The sequence below is a fragment of the Neomonachus schauinslandi genome, chromosome 10 (genome assembly GCF_002201575.2).
Source record: "Neomonachus schauinslandi chromosome 10, ASM220157v2, whole genome shotgun sequence".
NCBI lineage: Eukaryota > Metazoa > Chordata > Mammalia > Carnivora > Phocidae > Neomonachus > Neomonachus schauinslandi.
This window is the reverse complement of record NC_058412.1, coordinates 102604287-102625436: the sequence shown is the minus strand read 5'-3', so window position 1 is coordinate 102625436 and position 21150 is coordinate 102604287. Positions and strand designations below refer to the sequence as shown.

Below are 21150 nucleotides of genomic sequence, written 5' to 3'. Positions count from 1 at the left end.
TTGTCCAGCATTGTGAAAGCCACCTTTGCTTTCCGACCTTTTTTATACCTGATTCTTGGCGCTAGTAATTTTCCAGTATCAAGGTGCTCTGAACCACAGAAACGTTGGGTTTTAGTTTTCTTTTCTCTCGATCGCCTCCGCCGTCTAGCACTATGGGTAACCGTGATTCGTTACCTGCCAATCATATTCACGGCGTTCCTAGCGACTGAATAGCCGCCTTGGTCGCCATTTTTGTTTTGGGCCCTCCTTGAAAAATGGGCGGAGGCCATTTTTCTTTGGGGTAGATTCCTTGCGCTATCCCGGCCCTTCACTCAGTGTTTCCCCGCCATCTTAAGTCCTGGTTTTGGCTTCAATCCGACGGTGAGGCCGCTCAGATCGTCTTGTGTTTGGGCTGCGGCAGCGTTTTCCCCACGCACGGGGAGACCCTGGGAAAGGGGAAGTAAGGCCGAAGCTTGAATCCCCAAAGCGTCTGAAGGTGGGCTTGAGAGCCTGCTCCCTGTTTAGTCTGAGTTTCCTCAGCCAAGTACTACTCCACCAGTGACCCTGGACAGTAACAAAACTAATAAAAGCCCGAACCCAAACCCTGCCACCATCATAGGTAAGAACGTGGAACTCTTGACAACCTAAGATGTTCCTTCACTTGAACTGAACTATTTGCCCATCTCCTCTCCCACCCCCCGTGGGTTTTTTCTTTTGTTTTTTTAGCCTTTTCTGAATTCTTTCCCCTGTGCTTCCACCTTTTTTCATTGTTTTCAAAGTGCTAAAGAGTTGTTAACATAAGCCTGCGGGAAATGGCATAAAAGTGGAAAGTATTGGTCTGGAGAATTTTTTGCTTTTGGGGGGGAAAATGGAGCACAATGAATGGGCCAGGTATTTGTATCAAACTGTGGCTGCCCACAACCATTTATACACAGTCTTTTCTCAGACATTTTTAGGTCATGACGTATGGATTGTGTTTGTATATACTGCCCGTTCACTCATTTATTCATTGCATTTTTATTTATTTATTTTTAAAGATTTTATTTGTTTATTTGACAGAGGGAGACACAGCGAGAGAGGGAACACAACCGGGGGGAGTGGGAGAGGGAGAAGCAGGCTTCCTGCTGAGCAGGGAGCAAGATGAGGGGCTCAATCCCAGACCCCCCGCCCAATCATGGCCTGAGCCAAGGCAAGAGGCTTAACCGACTGGGCCACCCAGTCGCCCCTATTCATTGCATTTATTGAGTACCTAATGTATGCTAGGCCATAAGGATTCTGCAGTAAACCAAAACAAACAAAAAAAAAACCCCTTTCAGTCTTGGAGTTTACATTCTATCTGACCTCAACAGCTACTAGGTTGGGGCAAGTAACAATATTCTGTGGTTCTTAGCACTGTTGGACTATGACAAGTATCCCCTTGCTTCTTCCTTGATCTCCTCACCTTCCTTTTTTTTTTTTTTTTTTTCCTGTACTAGGAAGAAGTTGTATTGACACTTACTTCTTGGGTCCTAGATGCCACCATATTTGTAGGCCAGGTGGCTAATTTTATGACCAATATTCAAGTTACTTAGGGTTGCTCAGTGCTGTCTACTGACCAGCATCACCTGGAAGCTTCTTAGAAACTTTAGTCTCAGATCCCATCTCAGGATCCACTGAGGGGCGCCTGGGTGGCTCAGTCGTTAAGCGTCTGCCTTCGGCTCAGGTCATGATCCCAGGGTCCTGGGATCGAGCCCCGCATCCGGCTCCCCGCTCAGGGGGAAGCCTGCTTCTCCCTCTCCCACTCCCCCTGCTTGTGTTCCCTCTCTCGCTGTGTCTCTCTCTGTCAAATAAATAAATAAAATCTTTAAAAAAAAAAAATCCACTGAATCAGAATCTTTTCTAGGGAGTGCACCTTAAAATTCAAGGGGCATTAATTCAGGACATGAACTAAAGATACAGAATGTCTCTTTTCAACCTGTGTTTCTTAAACAGTTCACAATATATTGTCAGTTTATTCCATGTTTTACATGCGGTGGGCATATGACATGTTTTCCTGGGCTTTTATTTTTTTACTTTTATTTATTTATTTTTTTTAGAGAGAGTGGGAGGGAGGGGCCAAGGGAGAGATTGAGCCCCAAGTCGGGCTCCACTGCTATGGAGCCCGACTTGGGGCTCAATCTCTGGAGCCTGACTGACTGAGCCACCCAGGCGCCCCTTTCTTGTGCTTTTTATCCATCAACTTGATGTCAAGAAAACAATTTAGTGTTCTAAAAAATCGAGAATTTGTCAGTCTGTTATATTATTATGTAACTGTTGTCACGGCAACACCTGTGTGCATATTTTTCCTCTGTGCATATTTTTACTTTTAATTTATTACAAGTTGAATTCAAAAGCCTGCATGTGTTCAACAGTTCAGTATTGACTTGGAAAACCTTGGGCCATGCTTTACCAAAGTTTTTTGTGGCATCTAGCTCTCTTCTGTCTTCCTCTAGTGAGAAATCTAATCATTTAAAAAAAAAAAAGATTCCTGGCCGGTATCTGCCGAGTTTTAGACCCTGTGGATGGAATTTAGGAACCAGTAAGGTGTTTGAGAGAACAGCAAATTACTTTTATGTTTTTCACATGCTGTATTTAGATTTTTTAAATCCCAGACGGATTTACTTAAAATAATTAGGAATTTGAAAGCATTGGAGAGAATTGGACTGGAAATGTAGTGAACTAGCTTCCCAGGAACCAGTCAGCTTGCCATTTATTTATTCTGTGCTCAGTAAGTTGTCCAGCTTTTCTTGTTGTCCTTTTTCCACCTAGTAATTTGGAAAAGAATGAAGGTTGTGTTGTTTTTTTATTTAGCCTCATGTGAGTTTTTCAAAATGCAGCAAATACTGAAGTTTTGTGTAAGTATAATATGTATTGTTTTGATCTTCACATATTGTATCTTATATTGTGTGTGCCAGTAGAACACAGTGGGTAAGGAAATAAACTTCAGAGCCATATTCCCTGGGTTCAGATCCTAGCTCCTCCAGGTACTAGCTGTTTGACCTTGAACGGATTACTTAACTCTGTGCTTCCATCTTTTCATCTGTAAAATAGGGTTGATAAGAGGGTTAAATAAGTTAATAAAAGAAAAGTGCTTAAAACAATGCCTGGCGCGTGATCACACCTAAGTACATATTAATCATTGTTTTTTGTTATTATAATTAAATCTTTGGGTTATTAAAGTTTTGTTCATTCATGAAAATCACTAAGGGAAAAGGTATTACAGTTCCATGACTTTAGGACATGTACCGGTTGGGAAGAGAGGCAGGTGGTCTAAATGTACTAGGAAGACAGATTTTTTTTTAAAAATGGTCTTTTTCTTTTTAAATAGCCTCATTGAGGAATATAGACATATCTTGCTTTATTGTGCTTTGCAGATATTGGTTTTTTTTTTTTTTTTTTTTTTTTACATATTGAAGGTTCAGGGCAACCCTGCGCTGAGCAAGTCTTTTGGTGCCATTTTTCTAACAGCATTTGCTTGCTTCATGTCTCTGTTATATTTTGGTAATTCTCACAGTATTTCAAACTTTTTCATTATATTTGTTATGGTGCTCTGTGATCATTGATTTCAGCTTGCTGAAAGCTCAGGTGAAGGTTAACACTTTTTAGCAATAAGGTTTTTTTAATTAAGGTATATACATTGTTTTTTTTATACATAATGCTGGGCCACATTTAATAGACTATATGGTAAAACTTAAACATCATTTTTTTTTAAGGAATATAAAACTTTATTGACCACTGTTTACTAGTATTTACAATAAACAGTATACAGATGGATAATATTCTGACTACAAAGTTACTGTTTTTCCTGGTTCTGCTGAACCAGTAACTCAAATACTGAGAAGATTGAGACTACATGTCAGGAATAAGCTGGGGTAGGGACGCCTGGGTGGCTCAGTGGTTAAGCATCTGCCCTGGGCTCAGGTCATGATCCTGCGGTCCTCGGATCGGGCCCCACATCAGGCTCCCTGCTCAGCAGAGGAGTCTGCTTCTCCCTCTTCCTCTGCCCCTTCCCCGGCTGTGCCCGCCCTCTCTCTCTCACTCTCTCTTTCAAATAAATAAATAAAATGTAAAAAAAAAAAAAAAGGAATAAGTTGGGATAAAGAAAAAACATGCAGGCCAAGACTTCAGATTATAGAAGTCTGTCCACCCGTTTATTCTAGCAGGTGCTAAATTGCCGGTATCTCTACCCATTTGATTATGATTAGGTTTCCATGAACAAAGTCTTAGCTATTCCATGAATAATGACCTTTTAGGCAGTACAGCACAGGGATTTCAACTTCTTGAAAAGGAATGGTTCACTAGAAGGAACCTTTCAATGTCCATTTAAGTTTGTCCATTTAAGTTTTGCTTACCTAATGTCTAGTTTCGTCATTTGAGTGGGGAGGTTGTTGGTGGCGATAAAATTTTCCTTTCAGGGATCTTGCAAATAAACTTGCATTTATATGACTATAGATATGGATATGTATTCTGATGTGGCTTATTTTAAATTGCCCAATTTAAATTGTTTACATAATATTTTAATTGTCCAATTAATTACAAAACGTGAAAGGTTAGGGCTTCAGGAAAAATTTCAATTTAATTTTAAATTATTTCTTTTTTTAAAATTTTTTTATTTTTAAAGATTTTATTTATTAGCACAGAGGGAGAGGGAGAAGCAGATCTCCCACTGATCAGGGAGCCCGACGCAGGGCTCAATCCCAGGATCATGACCTGAGCCCAAGGCAAACGCTTACCTGACTGAGCCACCCAGGCACCCTTTAAGTGTTTTATTTCTTAAGTTACTGAAAATGATAGTATCCCAGAAACACAGGTTTATCCATGGTTATAAAATGCTTCCCATTTTATAGTGTAGTGAACTACACGTCGGTCCAGTACTTTTTCCACCACAAATTCTTCAGACTCTGCCTCTTCTACTTTTTTACTTTTTTCATTCTCTTTCCCATTTTTTGCAATGTAGTCTTATTTGAGGCCATTTTTTTTTTTTTTTAAAGATTTTATTTATTTATTTGACAGAGACAAACAGTGAGAGAGGGAACACAAGCAAGGGGAATGGGAGAGGGAGAAGCAGGCTCCTGGCTGAGCAGGGAGCCTGATGTGGGGCTCGATCCCAGGACCCTGTGATCATGACCTGAGCCGAAGGCAGACGCTTAACGACTGAGCCACCCAGGTGCCCCGAGGCCATTTTTTTTATTGCAGACTTGCATAGCTATTATTCACCCCTCTGAGCTGCTCCAGGTCCCTGGTCTTAAACATGACTTTTATATGCACTGGAGAACCAAAAATTCATGTGATTCACTTCATTGTGATAATTACTTTATTGTGGTGGTGTGTGTGGAGCTGAAACAGGAATATCACCATGTTATGTCTGTAACTGTCGTATAGTAAGCTGCACATATTTAAAGTGTGTAGTTTGATGTGCTTGACATATATACGGGGAAAACCATCACCACAATCAAGGTACGTTCCCCCAAATGAACATATCTGTATCCCCCAAATTTCCGTTTGCTGTTTTATAATCCCTCTTCCTGCTCTCTTCCAGGCAACCACTCATTTGCTTTCTGTCATGATAGATGTCACTGTAGATAAGTTTGCATTTCCTAGCTTATCTAAAAAGAACCTTACAGTACATGCTGTTTTTTGGTCGGAGTCCTGAGAGTCTGGTTTCTTTTCATGATTGAGAGCCTTCTTTGTTGGAAGTATCAATAGTCATTTTTTTTAATCGCTAGGTAGTATTCTCTTGCTAGATGTCCTGTAATTTGTTTATACATGCACTGGTTGAAGGACTCTGAGGTTGTTCTTATTTTCACAGTACTCCTTTTCACTGCTTTGTTCTTCAGCTTATTTAATTGGGAAAAAAGTCCAATTATTTGGTGTCCATGCCTTCTATGTACACGGAAACCAGGAGTTGACAGTGGTAAAATGGGTATGTATTGGGATTTTTTTTACCTTTGTCTTTGTTAGTTTATGGATTAATGTTTTCTGAGTGAAGCATGTTATGGCTTTTTAAAAATGCAAAACGCATTCATTGACTTTTTAGTGGGCTGTAGCTCTTGATGTATACATGCCTAGTCATTTTGAGCTGTGTTAAATCTTTAAAGCCTACTATTTGTATATTACTTTTTGGAGATTGAAAACAATAATGGATGCACACTAAGAAACCTACCCATCAGGCAACAAAGTAGAGATCTAAATGGAGAGTACTGCTCATTTAATGTTGGTGTAGGTACATTTCTAAAGTCTTGGCTTCTCTTATAGAAAAGCAGTGCCTCCTGGTTATTATGGTATTGACATTTTGTGCTTGAATATGTCAGAACTGGTAACTAAAATTGGATTTGACTTATGTTAGTTATAGGATAATATATAGAATATTGGTGTTATAATATCTTAAGACATTTAAGTTCATGTGTGTCACTGTGTTGGTTCTCTAGTTAGAAAAGTTTGGATTTTTTGTTTTGCAATTAAAAAATTATTTTAAAATTTGCATATGCTAAAATTCATTCTTTTTGGTATATGCTTTCATGAATTTTGACCAGTGCACTGAGTTTTGTAACCCCGGTGTCAGTCAGAATGCAGGACAAGTTCCCCCCACCCCCTGCCAAAATTCCTTCCTGCTGCTCCCTTAGTACTAACAGTTTCCCATCCCCGGCTTAGCAACCAAAGATCTGCACTCCATCTCTGTAGTTTTCATGAAAGTTGAAAGGATTAGATTTCAAGACAATTATGTTAATAATTATCAGAAGGTTTTTTTTGTACTGTGAAGGTGACTGGAAGACCTTTATCAGAGTGGGGCTTGAGGCTTGCAGTACGAAGTGAGTTGATTAGGTGCTCTTTGTGCCCTGCAATGTTGATAATGATTATGGTTAACTGAGATGAAGGAACTGATGTAGGAAAGATGTTAGAGATCGAAGCCAATGGCCAAGATAGAATTCTTGAGACGTCTTTGGTGCAAAAAGGTGACTATTACAGCACGGGGACAGGACCTGTGGGCAGGAAGAGCTGCACTGGTGTCATGAGGAGTGGCCTCATTATATACTTTCAAGTTGGGAGGGGGTTAGGGATAGTGTAAGCCTCTCAGGTATTTTGGAAGCAAGGTTTTCAGGATCCTGAGGGGGCTAGCTATTGTTAGGTAAAGGTCATTTATTACTGTTTAGTAAAAACTCAGTCATGAGACCCTTCAGATGTATATCAGTGTGTCATATGCTTGGGACTGCCAACGTGTGTATCTTGGGGCGTAGAGATAAAAGAAATTTCCAAAGGATTTTTTATATGTTAAAGGAGACTTACAGGGTCCTGAGACCTTATAAGGTCCCCCAATTAAGATTGCCAAAGTGGCAACATGAAGGCAGTTGCATCTCTAGAGGAATGTCACTCTGCCTGTTTCAAGGACTTGTCAATGGCTGTACGTATAAGGAAATTTAATAATTGTTCTTCTGCCTTTGTTTCCCACATCACCACCACTGATGTCTCAGCAAGTCTACCAGGTATTACCTATCAGATCTTAACTAGTTCTCACAGGACCTCTAGATAGACACTCATTATTATCCCACTTCATAGATAAGAAAATGGGAGACTTAGAGGAATTGAATAGCTTGTCTGAGATCACTTGAAGAGGCAGGATTTGAACATATGTCTGTTTTACTAGAACCTGAAGGCTGTGACTGCCCCTGAGCAGGTGCCTGTATCTGTTTCTGACAAAGTATTAAATAAAAATTAGACTTTGCCTATTAGTGAAGCATCCCATGCCAGGATCAGTGAGGATTTTCTGTGTGCACAGCAGGAAGTGAGGGGCCCAGATCTTGGGCCAATTGGCTGGATTAAGGGCGTAGAGTGACTGAAAGGTAGGACCATTCCATGGAATTATTTTTGGTAGAGGATTTCAGTATTTGACCTACATTTGAAGACAAAAGGAAAAAAAGCCCTAATGTTTTTGTCACTTGCATTATCCTCCTTCCACTATTGGAGCTTCCCTGTTTGTTTTTTGTCTTGTTTTGTTTTCCTTTTTTACAAGCTGATTTTGGCATTCAAAATTACCATAGGAAGAATAGGAAAAGCTGATTCTTTCTTACAATGAGAGTGCCTTCTTAAACTTTATCTAAGTTGTCAACAGCAAGATCTTTGCTCATTTGTTAGTTTTCCTTGGTATTTTTGTTAAAGTCTGTGATTCCTTCTTTGATACTGAGTTTTGGTTTTTGTGGGGTTTTTTTGTTAGATTGGGGCAGGGAATGAAATGATTTCTCATTCTTGAATTATGGTTGTTCCTTTAGGAGTCTTAGGGTCTTTATTGTTTTCTGTTTCTGCTCCCATAGTTAGCATAAGTTTTTTTTTTTTTTTAAGATGAAAAAGGAAGTATAATAATTTTCTTGATAAAGTTTGAAATCCAGCGATTAGAAACCTAAAGTTAATTTCTAGCCTTCGTAATCTGGAGTAGTTGCTTTGGTTTATGACACAGGCCAGCAAATCTAAAAGGAAGACAAATGTGAACTTCAGAATGTCGTGGATTTTCCCACAGAATAATCTAGAAGGTCACTGACTTTCTTTATTAGCATTTATCTCTGCTTTGTATTTAAATGACAGGACAATCATGTGATAATGTTTAATCTACTTCCATTCCCTTCCAAAATTAATTTTCTGAAGGATCTTAGGATCTTTCCGTCTCTATGAAAGACATTAATGCACACATATTTTTGGTGGGGTCATACTCTATCAAAGTCTCCTCTTTGTGAAAAGAATGACTGTTTTCAGGCCAGAGAAAGTGCGCTCAAGAATGCAGAATAGAGGATGAGATGTTATTTGTAAGATTTATAATACACTTTAACTTCCCAGGCTACTTATGTAAATTGTATGTTTCAGATATTTGGAAAATTGATCTTTTTGGAGATTGTCCTGAACTTCTTAAAATCAGGCAGTAAACTAAAAATTCTGCTGAACTTAGACTTCAGCTGGAAGCTCTGACAACAAGACTTTTTTTCCCCCAAAGATTTAATTAATTAATTTTTTTTTTGAGAGAGAGAGCAAGCGAGAGACAACGAGGTGGGGGGCGGAGAGGGAGAAGCAGGCTCCTCACTGAGCAGGGAGCCTGATGTGGGGCTCCATCCTAGGACCCTGGGATCATGACCTCTGAGCCGAAGACAGATGCTTAACCAACTGAGCCACCCAGGTGCCCCTGATAGCAAGACTTTTTTTTTTTTTTTAAGATTTTATTTATTTATTTGAGAGAGAATGAGAGAGAGAGAGAGCACATGAGAGGGGGGAGGGTCAGAGGGAGAAGCAGACCCCCTGCTGAGCAAGGAGCCCGATATGGGACTCGATCCAGGGACTCCAGGATCATGACCTGAGCCGAAGGCAGTCGCTTAACCAACTGAGCCACCCAGGCACCCAGCAAGACTTTTTAACATAACAGTTTAAACCCTGGGCACTGAGCTTATTGCTCCCTCTTGAAAGCAACTTTAGGCCTAGGAAAATAGTTTTTTATAAGATGCATACTTGCTTTGTGTGTGTGTGTGTGCATGTTCATGATGATCAGTAAAGCAAGTCTAGAAAAACTTAAGGATGTGCCCAGATTTAAAATTGAACGAATGCAGAGGCTAATGTCTTTTCCATTCAAATGAATGTTAGAATGTCTGTATTTTAAAAATAAAAAAAAAAATTATGCAGTGAAAAACTCACATTTATGGCCTACACTTCAACAGTACCTCTGATCTGTTGCCCATTATTTTCAAGAGGAAACACTTTGATCTTCTGTTTACAAGTTTATGTGTATTACAACTCATTCAATTTAGGCTGCATGATACATTTAACTTAAGTGTTATTTATGTATTGAAATAGGTCCAGAGTGCTTTGACCTCTTTTTAAGAAAGCTTAATGTGGAATTTGAAATTTGGGGACAGTAAGGATTTATTAGATAAATAGGTATGAATCTAAAAAACAGAAGTCTGTAGCCCCTTATTTAGTACCATCAACAGGCACAAATCAGCAAACTTTTTTTTTTTTTTTAAGATTTTATTTATTTATCTGACAGAGGGAGAGTACAAGCAGGGGGAGTGGCAGGGAGAGGGAGAAGCAGGCTCCCGCTGAGCAGAGAGCCTGACGTGGGGCTCAATCCCAGGACGCTGGGATCATGAGCCGAAGGCAGATGCTTAACTGACTAAACCACCCAGGTGCCCCAAGTCAGCAAACCTGTGCCATGCACCAGGTGTCAAAGAAGACAGGGATGGACCTTGTCCTCAAGACACATATAGTCAGAGGAGAGAGACTGAGGGCTGAAGTTACCTGTAATTCGCTGAGCTAAGCATGGGAGTAGTGATGGTGTGAGGTGCCCATGTGGCCCAGAGAAGAGAGTGATTCAGTCTGGAGATTTATAGAGGCCTCGAAGCAGCAGGTGGTGCCTGAGATGGGTTTCAGAGGATAGCTCCCCTTAAGAAGGAGAGGACATTCTCTAGGACTGCCTGTATGGGTGATGGTGGGGAGAGCTGGAGCTGCATGTTCAAGGACAGATGGTGGAGGTGGCTGTGTGGGGGTCGCTGAAGCTGCCGAGTTGCCTGAGCCGGGAGATGGAGGTGTGGGCGGAGGGCGTGTGAAGTGTGGGAGATCCCAGCCAGCAGTTCTGATTGGAGGACTCCTGCTCAGTTACCTCCAGTTATGGCTTTGGGGATAGAGAAGGGCAAAGATGGAAACAGGAGGTACTTTAAAAGGCTCTGGTTGTGGGGAGCTACAGGATAACCAGCTCTTTGGGGTCTGGGACTTTTGGCATCTCTAAGTAATGATTTTTCCTTCTTGTGGGAGGCAGATGGGTCCGTCTTTGACTTTCATCTGTTCGGTCCCAGGTGATGGGCTGTGTGCCTGAAGTAAGACAAGAGAGCAGAGTGTGTGCTTTCCCCAGATTCCCTGGTAAATGGTCTTTCTGTATTTAGACTTCATGCTTCTCAGCTTTTAAGAAAGAATAGTGAGAGACATACCCCTCACCTCCCCAAAGGAGGTAAGAGTTATGATTGGTTGTTGTGCAGTGGTTGTAAAGGCATAAATAATAGAAGGGATCAGGAAATTCTTCCAACTCCACTCCCCATCACCTTACCAGATCTGCAGACTTGGCTAGGAGACAGGGGCATCTTGCTCTGGGTACCGCCTCTGCCTATTTTTCTATTGGATTGTTTAATTTTGGACTGTCGTCCTTTGCTGGTTATATGTCTTATAAATTTCTTCTCCCAGTTTGTCCCCCCCCCCCATTTCTTTATGGTGTATTTTGATGAACAGAAGTTTTAATTTTTGTAAGCCTTTTATTTTGAAATAGAGATTCACCAGAAGTTGGCAAAAAAGGGGGGGGGTGGTCCTGTGTACCTTTCACTCAGTTCCCCCCCCCCCCATTAGTAGTATCTTGCATGCTTATAGAGCAACTGTTAAAGCCAGAGAATTGACATTGGTACAATACATAGAGTTTATTACATTTAAGCAGTTTTACATGTATTTATTTAGTCCTGTGCCATTTTATCACATGTGTTTGTTCATGAAACCAACACCAACCACAATCAGGGTACGGAACTCCACTGCCATAGGCTCCTTCCTGCTATCTGTTTACATAAAGCCACATACCCCTTCCCCATTCTTAATCCGCGGCAACCTTAATTTGTTATGCACTTCTATCATTTTGTTATTTCAAGAATGTTATATAAGTGGAATCGTGCGTTGTATAACCTTTTAAGATTGGCTTTTTTCATTCAGCATAATTCCCTTGAGATCCCTCCAAGCTGTTACCTGTATCAACAGTTCATTCCTTTTTTTGCTGAGTAATACCCTATGGTATAGATATACCACCGTCTGTTTAACCATTCACCCATTGAAGGACATCTGGGTTGTTTCCAGTTTTGGGCTATTATGAATAAAGTTGCCGTGAACATTTGTATGCAGAATTTTATGTGAGCCTAGGTTTTCATTTCTCTGGGATAAACTCCCAAGAGTGAAATTTTTGAGTCATATGTTAAGTGCATACTTAGTTTTATAAGAAATCTACCTCTCTTCCATTGTGGCTGTATCATGTTTACAGTGCCACTGGCAAAGAGAAATCTATTTACCCTGCGTCCTCATCAACATTTGGTGTTACCACTATTTTTTATTTGCCATTCTGGTAGATATGTAGTGATATCTCACTGGAATTTTATTCGCATTTCTCTGATGGCTCATGATATTGAGCATCTTTTCATGTGCTTGTTTATCATCTTTGGCGAGATGTCTGTTCATGTCTTTCACCCATTTTCTGACTGGATTGTATTTTTTTTATTGGTGGGTTTTGAGAGTTCTTTATATGTTCTAGTTATAAGACTTTTGTTGGATATGTGAATTGCAGATATTTTCATCCAGTCTGTAGGGAAGTTTTAATTTTAATATGGCCAAATCTACCATTCTTTTTCTTTATGGTTTGCACTTTTTGTGTCCAGTTAAAAAACTCCTCCTTTACCCTGAGTTCTTGAAAACATTCTCTAAGAGGTTCTGTTTTTTTTACATTTTAGTTTTTAGCCCATCTGTAATTGACTTTTGTGTGTTGTGTGAAATAGTGCTCCAATTTCATCTTTTTCCAAATGGATAAACAGTTGTTCAACCACAGTTTGTTGAATGAATAATCTCTTCATTTCCCACTGATCGGCAGTGCTGCTTCTGTCATCTATGCCCATAAGTGCGGAGGTTTATTTTCTAGTCTGTGTGGTCTGTCCCCTTGGACTGTTTACCCCTTTGCCAGTACATATTATTTTATTTACTGTAGCATTGTAGTTTTGCTATATCTGGTAAGATAACCCCCCTCCTTTGTTTTTCTTTTCTTCTCCTTTACAAGTATCTTAGTCCTCTTTGCTCTCAGATTCCCTGTTCAGGATTGTGCTAAGAATTACATTAAGTTACTGGGTGTTATACGCAAACAATGAATCATGGAACACTACATCAAAAACCAATGATGTAATGTATGGTGATTAACATAACATAATAAAATTAAAAAAAAAAAAGAATTGTATTAAGTTAGAAGAGCAATTTGAGGAGGTCTTCCACATTTCCTGTTAAATTTGTTCTTAGGGACGCCTGGGTGGCTCAGTTGGTTAAGTGTCTGCCTTCATTCAGCTCAGGTCATGATCCCAGGGTCCTGGGATGGAGTTCTGCATCGGGCTCCTTGCCTAGCAGGGAGCCTGCTTTCTTCCTCTGTCTGCTGCTCCCCCTGCTTGTGCTCTCTCTCTCTGACAAATAAATAAAATCTTTTAAAAAGATAAATTTATTCCTAGATAGTTTATATTTGCCAATGCTAGTTTAAAAGCTATTTTAAAATCGACATTTTCTACCTGTTTCAGAGAAATTGCTTTTAATGGTTTGTCATGAAGCATGTTTGCTACATTTTTTGTAGATGCTTTTTTATGATTAAGAAATTTCTTTTTTTTAAGTTTGTTTATGTATTTATTTATTTTTAATAACATAGTAATCTCTACACCCATTGTGGGGCTTGAACTCATGACCCCAAGATCAAGAGTTGCATGCTTTTCTGACTAAACCAGCCAGGTGCTCCACAATTAAGAAATTTCTTTTCTCAGATTTCTAATGTTCTTTATTTTTTTCCTGCCTCTATTAAAATGACCATGTCTTTTTTTTCCTACTTTAATTTTTTAGTATGGTGATTTTTCTAGTGTTAAACCAACCTTGCACTCCTCTGATAAACCTCACTTGGTTCTGGTGTATTTTTTAAATGTTGTTAGATTCAGATTGCTTCTATTTGTTTAGGTTTCTTGCCTATATGTTCATGTATAGAATTGGCTGTGATTTTCCTTTCCTGTACTGCCCTTGTCTGGTTTTGCTATCAGGGCTTCATATAATGAGTTGTTGGGGGCTGGGCACGGTTCCCTCTTTTCTGGGGGGATTTGTAAACTGGTATTATTTGTTCCTTGAACTGCCGTTGGATTTTGGATCACAAATATTTAGAAATAGAAGAGACTTAAGAGTCCACCTCTGTAACATCCTAGTCCTACTGACGCAGAAAGAATTAAATGCTGAGGCTCAAATCCAGAGGGCATGGTTCTTTGTACCATGACTCAGCCATTTCATCATTTCAGAAACCCTAAAGTTAAGGTAACATCCATTTTATTACCTTTACACTGAAGTCCATGCAAATCCATGTAAGAGAGGCTTGGAAAATACCCCATTAACCCGACACACTTGGTCTCTTAGGTTGCTAGCTTTATCTGATTAGGTTGCAGAACCTAGTGGGGAAAGGGAGCCTTGGAAGACAGGCACCCTGACAGCTCAGGAAAGCCTAGGAGAGCTGGCGGGAACCGCACTGGTTCCACTGTTGAGTAGCAGCTCCGAGGGGCATTAATCTGTATATTGCCCAGTGGGATGATGGGTGATCACTTTCTTCTGAATATCAAAGAAATATTCACCATGTGGTATTTTTTATGAAAGTCGTAAAGATTCAATATGCTTTTTGGAAAATTTCCCTAAAAACAGCAAAAATAAAATGGTTGGGTGCTCCCCTGCTCCTATTATCTGGAATATTTCTTCATCCAGCAGACATTTCTTGAGCAGTCTCTAGGGTCAAACAGTGCTCTTAGGGCTGTTCACCTTTGAGAACCTGTTCCTACCAGGATGGATAAGAGTGCTTTTACCATATTTGGGAATTAGCAAACTGCTTCAGTTCACCAGTTAGTTCATTTCTAGCGCTTGTCCCTAATGATGTAAGGAAGCAAAAGAAATGTATCTTCCTTATCTAGAATGACTTCAGCAGATTTGCAGGCTCAAGGTCTATCCAGTTGGCTATCTAGATGTGTTTTGGGCTTTATGTTGGTGGGCTTTATTTTTTGTTTATGAAGATGTGTGCCATGTCACATAGCACAATGGTATATTAAGTTCATTCAGACTACATTTCCACAGCTGTGGACCTCCTTCCTCTTCCATTAGCAGGAGAGAACCACCCATCACTCATGTAGCTTTATTTGAAATCTAACTCTGTTGGGATCTTGTGCCTTCGTGGTGGGAATGTGTGTGTTGAGGGGGGCGGAATGTGGAGGGAGGGAGGGTACACATACCTTGACAGTCCAGTTAACAATCGACCTTGGCAGTTCTGCAGTTGACAGATGGTCTTAGTTTGCCCTCAGCTGAGTTGACAAGACTCTTCTCTCGCCCTTGACTCTCAGCTGTGAGACCCTGACCTGGTCTGACAAGTATACTCTTTAGGGGAATAGAGGGCAGGGTTGAGAGTAGATAGTTTGTGAGTTCTCTCTTAGCCCTAAAGTTGTGACTTTTTGAGCCTCCAAACATTGTGGAAACAAATGAAAAAATGATATACATTGAGAGGCAGAATGCCACATGATATTAAAATGGATTAAAAATTAGCAAAATGTAAAAATATCAAATAGGCAAAGGGAATTAAGAAAAAATATATGTGCAAAATATATAATACAGTTCCTTTTCCCATGTGGCCTATTTTTACATTAGGGGACCATATTATATAAAAATACATACTATTTGGTCCTAGATTCCTACAGATCATATTTTTGAGATTGGGCTTTGATGATACTTTTTGAAGAATCCAGTCCTTAAAAAATGCAGCTACTCTTGCTTTACTGAGAATTAAAAAGAAAAAAAAAGTGAGTACTTGAAGAAAGAATATTGGAACCTTATTGTGAGTTGAAAAATGTAACCTTCACTGTAATATGGCCCATAATCTAATGCAGATATGGTCTGAAAGCCTTGCTGCAGCCTCCAGTGTGGTCCACCTGTCCTTCGGGAAAGGAAGGACATGTGGGAAAACCAGTGTACAATTAAAAAATAATTTGATCACATGCTTCAGCTTGATTGGGTACTTGCTGACAAAACTCTCTCTCCCTTTTCTCTATCAGCTGAAGCACTTAAGCACCCTCCAGAGAGGGATTCCCTAAATTCTTGGCAGAAGTTATTCAAACCTAATTTAGTAAATTTAAGGGGACCAATTTTGTGTTTATCAGGCTCAAATAACATAAAGATCTACCTAAAGTTTTCAGGGCAACCTTTACAAATGTTGTTTTCAAACACATGTTCCTGATTCTCTAGGAGCTTATTTTTTCCATTTACACCTATTTCTAAATGGGGTTACTAGGTGAATGATCTTCAGAATTTTTCTAAATCATATGCACTACATCATTCAGAGAATAGAAATGAATAATTAAAGTGATTTGGGGTTTGGATAAAGATGTTTTTGTCCATTAAAAAAAAAATAGAATCGGGTGCCTGGGTGACTCAGTTGGTTAAGTGTCTGACTTTGTTTGGGTCAGGATCCCAGCTGTTGTGAGACCAGGCCCCTTGTAGGGCTCTGCACTCAGCAGGGAGTCTGCTTCTCCCTCTCTCTGTGCCCCTCCCCCCGCTCATGCTCTTTCTCAAATAAATAAAATCTTAAAAAAAATAGAATCAAAGGTTATCACATTTTGAAAAAAAAATCATCCGATTTTAAATCATCACCATTGACTAGTTGTTAACACTCCTCAAGGGCCTACTGTTTTGTACAAGTTTCATCAGGGGTTTTCATATATCATTTTATTTAATCCTTTTGATAATTTTGAGTTAGGTATTACTATCCCTGTTTTTTAAATTAGTAATCTAGGACACAGAAATAAGTGTTTTTCTTGTAATGAAACCAAGTACGCTGAAACCGCACTGTCCTTTATGGTAGCCACTGACCACAGGTGTCGAACACTTGACATGTGGCCAGTCCAAATTAAGATGTGCTGGAAACAGAAAATAACACACCTGATGCACCTGACTTCAAAGACTAAGGTAAAACACTAAGAATGTAAATACTTTTATAGTGATTACATGCTGAAATGATAATATGTTGGATTTATTAGGTTAAATAAAAATATTATTAAAATGAATTTCCTCTGTTTCGGTTTATGTTTTTATTAACAGCAACTGCTAGAAAATTGAAAACTACATCTCTGGCTTGCATTCTGTTTCTGTTGTACCGTGCTGCTCTAACATCCGTACACACATTGGAACGGGCAGATAGTTCCGTGTACGAGGCTTATGAGTTATGGCCTCCTTTTCACCTCATTCCTTCCTGCAGAGCAGCTCTCTTCACCTTGCTCTTCATGGTGGAGCCAAGTTTAGCATTTAACAGTTGGTTCCATATCACTAAATTACTTGCTGTATTTCTGCTTAACTATTAATCAGTTGCGGTGGTGGTTGTTACTGTTTTATATTGATTTTAGTCTTTGCTTCTGAAACATCCCCTTAGCATTCAAGGGAGCTCTCGCTCAGTTTAACCTCTATGCCCCTGCTGTATAATATGCACATACACATATATTCCCCATCCTCGTAATTTTGCTGTAAACGTAACATTGCTTAGGTCAAGATTCAGTGTTTGTTATCATAACTACACATGCTAGCCGTAACTGAGCTGTGTATGAAGTACTCTTTATTTTTGGCACAATTTTTATTTATCCTAGGATCAATAATTGCCTAGCTTTCCATGTTCCTGTCCTAATTCAGTCTCAGATTCTCCACCAGTTGTCTAAAGTGAGTTTTGCATGCTCGCAGATGCTTTTGAGGATGCATCTCCTGGAGACGTTGAAACTGCTGTAGCCCCCACTCATGGTTCTCTCCTGGTCTAGCCCATGATCTCATGCAGGGATCTGCTTTCACCAGATCCTAGGATTTCCTCTGCCTTTTGCCTGTCTTGGCCTTCCTCTTTCCTGTATCTTCCTCTTTCTTGGTTAATTTCCTCATTTTGGTGAAGCACATCTTCAGTTAAGCTTCCTGAGAAAGGATGCATGGGACTTAAATTTTTTAAGACCTTGCATGTCTAAAAATGTCCCCTCCCCGTCATGTTTAAATGCAATTGGAGGTTGGAAACAATTTTCTTTAGAATTTTGAAGATACTTCTCTATTGTCTTTTAGTCTCCGGAGTTGCTTTGAGCCATTTGGAGCCAAACATTCACTGACCACCCCTTCACCCACCTCCCACCCTCTTTTTAAAGATTTTTTTTAATCTCCAATGCCTGATGTTTTACAGTGATATATGCCCTAATATGAGATGTTTCCATCCTAACTTTCATGTATGGGTCCTTTAATTTTTAATTAAATTTAATTTAATTGTACGGTCCTTTAATTTTTAATTTATTCTCTCTTATTTTTCATCTTTTTTATTTTTGCTGAAGTTTCTGAATGACTTCCTGAACTTGGTCCTCCAGCACTTCTGGTACGTTTTTTTATTTCAGCTATCACTTTAATTTGTTGTTTTCTGAAAGTTCCTTATTTTTTGTTATTGTATTTATTGCTTTATGGTTGCAATATCTCCTATCTCCCTGATAATAATGATTCTTAAAAAATGGTTTCCTGCTCCCTGCATAGTCTCAGTTTTGGCCAAGTAGTTTCTTTCCTGTTTGTTTTGTTTTCTTTCATGATAGAGTCTTTCCTTAGATGGCAGGTGATTCCTGGTTGTTTACTTGTATTCGAGAGTGGGGTATTAAAAAGGTGGAAGGCAGTTCTCCATGCAGATGTGGGGCTTGTGGGTGTTTGCTTCACTTTAGAACCATCCATCTAGGCTGTTTCCTTGGGGAATCCCTGATGTCAGTACTTCTAGATCCTACCTTTTAGGTTAGTCCAGTCCCTGAATGGTTTCAGTCTCATATTTGGAGAGGCTAGGCAGTGTAGAGGGGTGTATTAGACAAGGTTCTCCAGAGACCCAGAACCAATAGAAGGTATATATAATTATTATGGGAATAGGCTCATGCAGTTATAGAGACTGAGAAGTTCCATGATCTGCTGTCTGCCAGCTGGAGAACAAGGAAAGCCCGTGTGTAATTCATTCTCAGTCCAAAGCCTGCGAACCAGGAGTGCTTAAGGCTGAGGGCAGGAGAATATGGGTGTCCCAACTCAGAGATCGCGAATTCACCCTTCCTGCAGCTTTTGTTCTGTTTGGGCCCTCAGCGGATTGAATGATAACCACCTACACTGGGGAGGGCCATTGGCCTTACTGAGTGCACCAATTCAAATCATGATTTCTTCCAGAAATACCCTCACACATATGCCCAGAAATAATATCTTATTAGTTGTCTGGGCATCCCTTAGCTCAGATAAGTTGACACATAAAATTAACCATCATAAGGGACATGCGGGTTGGGGAAGATATCAATCAGTTTGTAAATGTTCCCTTAATTTTCTCTTTTTTCAGTAGGGTACCCCCTACTTTATGCTGTGCCTGGTGTTTTCCAGACCAGAGATCCTCTGTCTTACTCTCTCCAAAAAATAATTACGTTTCTGCAAGGGTGAGAGAGGGCAGTTGACCTGGCTGAGCATAGTAAAGGGGAGTAGACTCTTGAATGATACAGGTTTGAACTGTGTGGGTCTACTTATACATGGATTTTTTTTTTTTTTCGATAAATATAATACGGTCCTGGGGTGCCTAGGTGGCTCAGTCGGTTAAGCGTCTGCCTTCGGCTCAGGTCATGATCCCGGGGTCCTGGGATCAAGCCCCACATCGGGCTCCCTGCTCAGCAGGGAAGCCCGCTTCTCCCTCTCCGTCTGCCTGCCGCTCCCCCCTGCTTGTGCTCTCTCTCTCTAGCTATCAAATAAATAAAATCTTAAAAAAAAGGTACTATAAATGTATTGTCTCATGATTTTGGGGGGGGCAGAGGCAGAGGGAGAACAAGAATCTTAAGCAGCTCCATGCCCAGCGTGGAGCCCAACGTAGGGCTCAACCTCACAACCCTGAGATCATGACCTGAGCCAGAGCCAAGAGTTGGACACTTAACCATCTGAGCCACCCAGGCGCCCCAATGGTATTAACTCTTTAAACGTCTGATAGAATGCATCTGAGCCTATGCTTTCCTTTGTTGGTGGTTTTTAAGTTGCTAATTCAATATTATATATATATTTCAATAATTTATATATATAAAAAAGTAGGCTCCACTCCCACCGAGCAGCCCAGCATGGGGCTTGAACCCATGACCCTGAGATCAAGAGTCAGATGCCTTACTGACTGAGCCCCCCAAGGCCCTCAATATTTTATATATATATATATATATATTTTTTTTTTTAAGGTTTTATTTATTTGAGAGAGAGACAGACAGAGATAGTGAGAGAGAGCACAGCAGGGAGAAGAGGGAGAAACAGGCTTCCCGCTGAGCTGGGAGCCCGATGCGGGGCTCAATCCCAGGATCCTGGGATCATGACCTGAGTCGAAGGCAGATGCTTAATGACTGAGCCACCCAGGCGCCCCAATATAATATATCTTTAAGACTAGTTTTAAGTAAACATTTATCTTGCAAATACTGTTATTTGATTATTCAGCCAACCTTTCTCCTATATATTATCCAAATAGAGATTTTGATATACCTACTTGTAACTTTTTTTCTTCTATTTAAAGGTCTGTAATTACTCTGGAATCAGTAAGCCATGGCGTCAAAGAAATTTGCCGTTAAAGTAAGTAGTGCTTAATAGTCTTTAAAATGGTTAATCATTTTCTAATATAACTGAGTTCTGTGTTCATTGACAGATGAAGCTCTGAACTTGCCTTCTACTCTTTAAATTAGTGTCTTTACTGAAAACTTTAGGTGATTGAAGATTTGCATGTTAAGAATGGGGGGGGGGAAATAGTTCATATGGTTATGGGAGTTTCTTGCTTCAAGTCTTCTGTAAGAGCCATTAGGTCATAACTTGGTCCTTAATGTTAAAAATTGTCATTCACATACATATGTGCGTGACATGATTTTTGATAATGACAAAGCAGATAAAAATGAAGTAGGCAGCAAATGCTGCAGGTGGGTGAATGCCAGGAGAGAGGTCTCTTGCCCGGCTGCCCTCTTTTGTTTTCTTTTTATAAGTATCTCTTCTCTATCCCTTGATGGCTGAGGCTGAGACCTTCTCAGGTGTGGGGGGCTGGGAGAACTATGTGTGAAGGGTGGTGGGAAAGGAGAGGGGAAGAATTGATAAATAGTGGCTGTGAGGTGTCTGAGATGCCTTCACCTATGCTGGCTGTTGACATTTTTTCTGTGCTAGTGTTATATTAAGTAGGTTCAAAACACCAAAACAGACAAATTACAGTAGTTAACCAGATCAGATACTACTTAATATTGTAGTTATATCTTATTTTTACCAAGTCCTGGATTTACAATGTATTTATAAATTTCATTGCTTATCCACGTGTTCTGTAGTATT

General features: G+C 39.9%; 1 long non-coding RNA gene across 1 annotated transcript; it reads left to right on the top strand.

Moving 5' to 3' along the window:
* The first annotated feature begins 553 nt into the window (after window positions 1-553).
* Window positions 554-20373, top strand: LOC110579541. Its single transcript, XR_002480271.1, has 3 exons — window positions 554-598; window positions 18150-18190; window positions 20360-20373. It is a non-coding gene; the product is annotated as an uncharacterized LOC110579541 (long non-coding RNA).
* The last annotated feature ends 777 nt before the right edge of the window (window positions 20374-21150 follow it).